This window comes from Myxocyprinus asiaticus, chromosome 1, assembly GCF_019703515.2.
Source record: "Myxocyprinus asiaticus isolate MX2 ecotype Aquarium Trade chromosome 1, UBuf_Myxa_2, whole genome shotgun sequence".
Classification (NCBI taxonomy): domain Eukaryota; kingdom Metazoa; phylum Chordata; class Actinopteri; order Cypriniformes; family Catostomidae; genus Myxocyprinus; species Myxocyprinus asiaticus.
In genome coordinates, this window is record NC_059344.1 from 5,358,055 (window position 1) to 5,364,584 (window position 6,530).

General features: G+C 41.2%; 1 protein-coding gene across 8 annotated transcripts in view; it reads right to left on the reverse strand.

Annotated features, from left to right (window-relative positions):
* Window positions 1–5,260, reverse strand: part of LOC127441630 (RAS guanyl-releasing protein 2-like) — an 83,723-nt gene extending 78,463 nt beyond the window's left edge. For 5 of the 8 annotated variants that reach the window (XM_051699263.1, XM_051699255.1, XM_051699250.1 and 2 more), the window contains exon 1: window positions 4,817–5,260. The gene's annotated coding sequence lies outside the window, so the exon portion shown is untranslated. The remainder of the gene's footprint in view (window positions 1–4,816) is intronic. The other 3 variants (XM_051699288.1, XM_051699273.1, XM_051699281.1) reach the window with 1 other exon arrangement.
* Between the last annotated feature and the right edge of the window lie 1,270 nt (window positions 5,261–6,530).

Sequence of the window (6,530 nt, forward strand, 5' to 3'; positions counted from 1 at the left end):
ATGGACAGACCATGTGAGTTCCTCACTGATGTGGACACCAAGGAACTTGAAGCTGCTGACTCTCTCCACTGGTGCTCCATTGATGGTGATGGGGCTGTTTTCTCTTTCTCTTCTCCTGAAGTCCACCACAAGCTCATTTGTCTTGCTGACGTTGAGGGAGACGTTGTGCTCCTGACACCAGCATGTCAGAATGTGCACCTCCTCTCTGTAGGCTGTTTCATCATTGTCAGTGATCAGACCTACCACCGTCGTATCATCAGCAAACTTTATGATGTCATTGGAGCTATGTGTTGCCACACAGTCATGTGTGTACAGGGAATACAGGAGTGGGTTGAGAACACAGCCCTGTGGGGCTCTAGTGTTGAGGGTCAGTGATGAGGAGATGTTACTGCCTATTCTAACCACCTGGCGTCTGCTTGACAGGATGTCCAGGATCCAGCTGCACAGTGAGCTGTTTAAGCCCAGAGCCCGGAGTTTCTCATCAAGCTTGGAGGGCACTATGGTGTTGAATGCTGAGCTGTAGTCTACAAACAGCATTCTCACATAAGTGTTCCTTTTTTCCAGGTGGGAGAGAGCAGTGTGTATTGTAGATGCAATGGCATCATCAGTGGAGCGGTTGCTATGGTAAGCAAACTGCAATGTGTCCAGTAAGGGAGGCAGCACAGAGCAGATGTAATCTCTGATTAGTCTCTCAAAGCATTTGCTGATGATGGGGGTCAGAGCAACAGCACGCCAGTCATTTAAGCAAGTGATTTTGGATTGCTTTGGTAAAGGCACAATGGTGGACATTTTGAAGCATGTGGGGACCACAGACAAGGAGAGGAAAAGGTTGAAAATGTCCATAAAAACACCAGCCAGTTGGTTTGCGCATGCTCTGATGATGCAGCCCAGAATGCCATCTGGACCCGCGGCTTTACGGATATTCGCCCGTCGGAAGGATCGGGTTACATCCACTACAGAGACAGAGAGTGAACTAACCTCTGTAGCTCTGTAGCTCTGTAACTTCTCTCCGCGATGGCGGTGTTATTTCCCTCGAAACAAGCATAAAAAGTATTTAGCTCATCCGGGAGAGAGGCAGCGGTGTTCACGGCGGAGTTTTTATTCCCTTTAAAATCCGTGATGATATTAATTCCCTGCCACATGCTTCTAGAGTCAGTGGTGTTGAACTGTCCTTCAATCTTGTTCCTGTACTGGCGTTTTGCTGCTCTGATCATTTTGCGGAAGGCATAACTGGCTTGTTTATGCTCCTCCACGTTCCCGGAATTAAAAGTGGAGGTCTGCACATCAAGTGCCGCGTGAACATCGCTATTAATCCAAGGTTTCTGATTCAGGTAGATCCGTATTGTTTTGGTCGGAACAACATCCTCTATGCACTTTCTGATGAAACATGTTATGCTATCAGCGTAAAGCTCGGTGTCGTCATCAGAGGCGGACCGGAAACATCTTCCAGTCCGCGTGATCAAAACAGTCATGTAGCGTAGAGTCTGATTGGTCCGACCAGCACTGGATTGTTCTGAGGGTGGGTGCTTCCTGTTTCAATTTCTGCCTGTAAGCGGGCAGAAGCAGAATGGAAGAGTGGTCCGATTTGCCAAATGGTGGGCGGGGGAGGGATTTGTAGCCATCCCGGAAGGGAGAGTAGCAACGGTCCAAAACCCGGTCCCCTCGTGTGTTGAAACTGATATGTTGGTGGTATTTTGGCGCGACTGATTTGAGATTGGCTTTGTTAAAGTCCCCGGTCACAATGAATGCGGTCTCAGGGTGCGCAGTTTCCTGCTTGCTTCTACTCCCATACAGTTCCTTGAATGCCCGGTGTCGGCTTGTGGCGGGATGTACACAGCTGTGATACACACCTTTCTCTTCCAGGTTTACAGAAATTCCACAACTGCTGCTTGAAGAATGGACTTTAAAGGTCCTTATTAGTGAATATTCCCCTCTCTCACTGTCTCTGCATCACTCTTTCTGTCTCTCTCGGCAAATCTATCTGGCAACGAAGAGCCTGACTGCTGCAAAAAACCTCTGCCTCTGTTCTGAGTGATGCTCAACAGAACCTGAGCCAATCTTTGTGTGTGTGACTGTTTCTTTAGAGCTTATAACTCTACTAAATGCAAAAGAGACTATTGATTTAGTGACTATTGATTGATTTAGTCTTCCTAGTGATCAGCCAGAAGTTAAATGTGATCATGACCATTATAATGAATTCTTTCCATTTACAGGGAGTGAAGGCTCACCTGGGCCTGGGTGAAAGGGGGCCTGCAACCTCCGACTGCGGCCTGACGGGCAAAGAAAATGACCCAGCGGGTTGTTAAACAAGACTAGTGAGTTGCTTGCATTAAAAATAAAATAAAATAATAATTCTACATTCTCACCTCAATATCTAGCACACTGACAGATGCACTATTTTAATGATCTCGAGTCTCAGACAATACCCCCCGGCCTGTGTAACTCATTCCTTTAAAATGGCCCCAGTAACTCTACTTCCAAAAACATATTCATCCCATTACTAAGTTGAAGGATTAGAGATGCCTTATTTAAAAGTCATGGTTTTTAAAGGTCTGAATCTATAAGCTTCTCTGTTGTAAGTGTTGACAGGGAAAGTGCTACATCAAGACAACAGTCTCAGAGAAGCTGTCAGCGTTGTGTCACTAAGTGAAAAAAAGGCAAGCTCATAGAAAATACAGAAACACACAATAATGGAAGTGTCACTGTGTGAATAACATAACCTCATGTCATGAGAGGAGAGCCTGTAAACTTCCTCAACTTACTTTTCTTCTCATATGTTTTTAAACATACCTCACTCTGTGGCATACAAAAACATTATGTGCGGTTTTGCATCATGCACAATATGAGTTTGAGAATCCCCAAAACGTCTGTGCTCTAGAGATACAGAGATGCAGTAGGTGTAGTCTAGAAAATATGCAATCATATGCCATGTACTCACCTAATTTTCAAAGGATTTTGCATAAGCTCACTTAAAAAGAGCAAAGATAAATAACAAGTACAGCTAGAACATTGGGGGTGAGCAGGATTTTGATGCCACTTTTTCAGTTTTTATGAAATACACAGAGGCACATAGATCTAATCATTTAACACAAAAACCACAATAATGGTGACAAGCAAAAATAACATGTTAAATATGAGTAGAGCACTCAATAATCACCACATGAGTCATGACAAATAACTGAAAGTGACAACAAATACAACAACTGCAGTATAAACAATATTGGAAAACAACAAAACAAACACCACATAGTCATCTACATAATTCACTCATGCCACATTGCACTGAACTTGAGAAAAGCATCTATAACACTATCTTCATCAACAGATTCCACACCTTCTTCAAAATGCACACATTTGACAAGAGCACTTTTGGATGGCCCTTATCAAAGCACAGGGCTTGTAAAGTTTTCTCAAGAATAACCTGGGGAACCAGTTCAAACACTGCTGACATGAAGACAGGAAAAAGTCACGCGGGTGAAAACATGAGCAATTAATCGGCACAGATCTGCTCTGTAATAACTATATACACAGACCTCTTTAAATAGTTATAATAACACGATATAGTATTACGTAGATTTATTTAGTTTATTAGAAAGATTTGTTTAGAAACAGATCAATATTGAAGTCCTTTTTTACTATAAATTCTCCTCCCTGCCCAGTAGGTGGCGATATGCACGAAGAATGTGAATTGCCAAAACCAAAGAAGAATGTGAAGTGAAAGTGGAAATTTATAGTAAAAAAAAAAAGACTTAAATATTTATCTTTTTCTCACCCAAACCTATCATATTACTTCTGAAGACATGGATTTAACCACTGGAGTCTTATGGATTACTTTCACGCTGCCTTTATGTCCTTTTTAGACCCTCTGAGTTCTGGTCACCATTCACTTGCATTGTATGGACCTACAGAGCTGCGAAATACTTCTAAAAAATCTTAGTTTGTGTTCTGCTGAAGAAAGAAAGTCATACACATCTGGGATGGCATGAGGATGAACTGTCCCTTTAAATAACACATATTATTTTAGAATGCTTAACAGATCATTATGTAGCTTACCTATTAGTTTATATTATGTACTCCTATAATTTATTAATAAACGTTATTAAGTGTTACCCACATTTCTAGTAAAATAATGAATTATAATCAATCCTATCAAGTGTGTGTGTGTGTGTGTGTGTGTGTGTGTGTGTGTGTCTAAATGTTTATACTTCATTGTGGGGACCAAATGTCCCTACAAGGATAGTAAAACCTGAGATCACCTACCTTGTGGGGCCCAGTCAGCGGGCCCCACGAGGGAGATGGCTTATTAAACATACAAAAGATGTTTTTGTTTTTTGTTTTTTTTTAAATGTAAAAATGCAAAAAAATAAAATAAAATACATGGAAGTCTACAAAGAGTCCCACAATGATATAAAAACAGGTTTGCGTGTGTGTGGGCGTGTTTGGGTGGTTTGTGAGGTAATTACAAGGGTATTATGCTATAAATGTGGTTTATGAGGACATTTCTAGTGTCCCCATAATTTAAATTTACATTTTGAAAATGTAAAAATGGTTAAAAAAAAAAAAAATTTAATAAAAAAAAAAGGGTTAGGGGATATAATCTATAGTTTGTACAGTATAAAAATCATTATGTCTATGGAGAGTCCTCGTAAACCACAAATACCAACATGACTGTGTGTGTGTGTGTGTGTGTGTGTGTGTGTACACGGGGGGTATTTTACAGTATGCCCATCTTTTCTGTCAATATACACCACTGCAGAAACGCACTGTAAATGCGCGTTCACACGGACCTCTAATCAAATTAATTGTGCTCTCTCACCTTGATGATGGTCAGTCGTGTTCTTACAAGCTCTAGGTTCAGTTCAAATCAAACCCAGCACATCTGTCGGGTCTTACCGAAGTTTGGAGATCCAAACGCAGTTTAGAAGAGGATATTTAAATGTTTTCACGAACATCTGATAAACACAAACAGCATCCTGTGCGTATTGCTCTTCATCACACTGTGCCACAAGTGTCTTTCTTCCGTTAGGATCCGCCGCTAGAGATGGAGAATCACCGGGACCTCTCGGAAAGTGGAGCGTCCGTGTGTATTTGTTTCTTAAATGCTGAATGAATGTGTGCTGGGACGCGCGTGTGTGTTTAGCAGTCTCTCCTCCCCTCCGTTCTGGAGTTGAGTGTGCAAACGCACCCGTGTGTGTGCGTGTGTGTAGAAGACGCGCTCAGTTTTCCGCTGTGACGCATTTGTGCTTGTCTCGGTGACAAGCGCTTGTGTGTGTCGCATATATCGCTTGTGCAAACGGTCTGCTTTAAATGCGCAGCTGGTGAGAAAAAAGGGCGTTCTATTTACAACATTGACAGTTCGATCATGCAAAACATTAGGTCCCTGTTAATGCGTGCAGTGAGGAAGTAAGTTACATAGAACAACAAGAGCGCGCTCAACATGCAAAACTACAGTGGGTGTCAAACTATGAGGCGCCAACACACACACACACACACACACACACACACACACACACACATATATATATATATAATTTATATATGACACGAAATGCAGTATTTCATGACAATATGTAGTTACACTGTGCTGCATTTCATACACAGAAAGACAAAGCCAGTTGCATTTCGTCAAAGTATTTGTAAAATCAGCACTCCATTTCATGCACAAAATTCTAAACCAAAACCTGATTTCATGCACGAAATTGATACATTACTTAAATTAAATTAATTTCGTGGACATAAGGGTGAATGTACCTGTCATTTCGTGGATAACAGAAAACATCTCAGCGTGTCGCAAAGCATTTCATGGACGAAATGCTCTTTCTGTGAAAGAGATATGTATTTCGTTCACAAAAGTGGTTTTCTGGAACATATGAAATGAGAAACAAAATTTGTTCACAGAGGAAGGATGTGCTAGATTAAAAGGCTAGCTTTAGTCAGGGGCGAATCTAAAAATTAATGTATGGGGTGGCATGAGGACTATGAGGGGTGGCAACACCAAAGCGTCCGTGCATAGTTCTTCTGGATTAAGATTCCAAGCTTCTTTGTATCTTCTGTATATTCTTTCAACATGAAATAAATGAATGAATGAATGAATAAATAAATAAATAATAAAGTCTTACAGCACCTTTAAGAGGAAATCTATGTAAATGTGTGTCATTAAAGAGGGCCCCATTCCTGTACTATGCCTAGGCCCCCAAATCACTAAATCTGCCCCTGATTACATGACATGATTTTAAGTTGTGCACTAAATATCTACGAGAAGACATTCGTACATCAGATGGTATTGGAGTATTTTTACAAGCATGAGTACAAGTAGCTCAGTATGGGACCCGATTCCGATACCAGTATCGGTATCGGGACATCCCTAAATAATACAACATTAGTTTGCACATTATTGATAATGAATACTATCTACAGGCAAGCTGGTGAGTCCAGAATATGAACACAACACACAAAGTTTTACATTAAAAGAATGGTTCACCGAAGAATGACAATTCTCTCATCACTTACACTTAAAGGAATAGTTCACC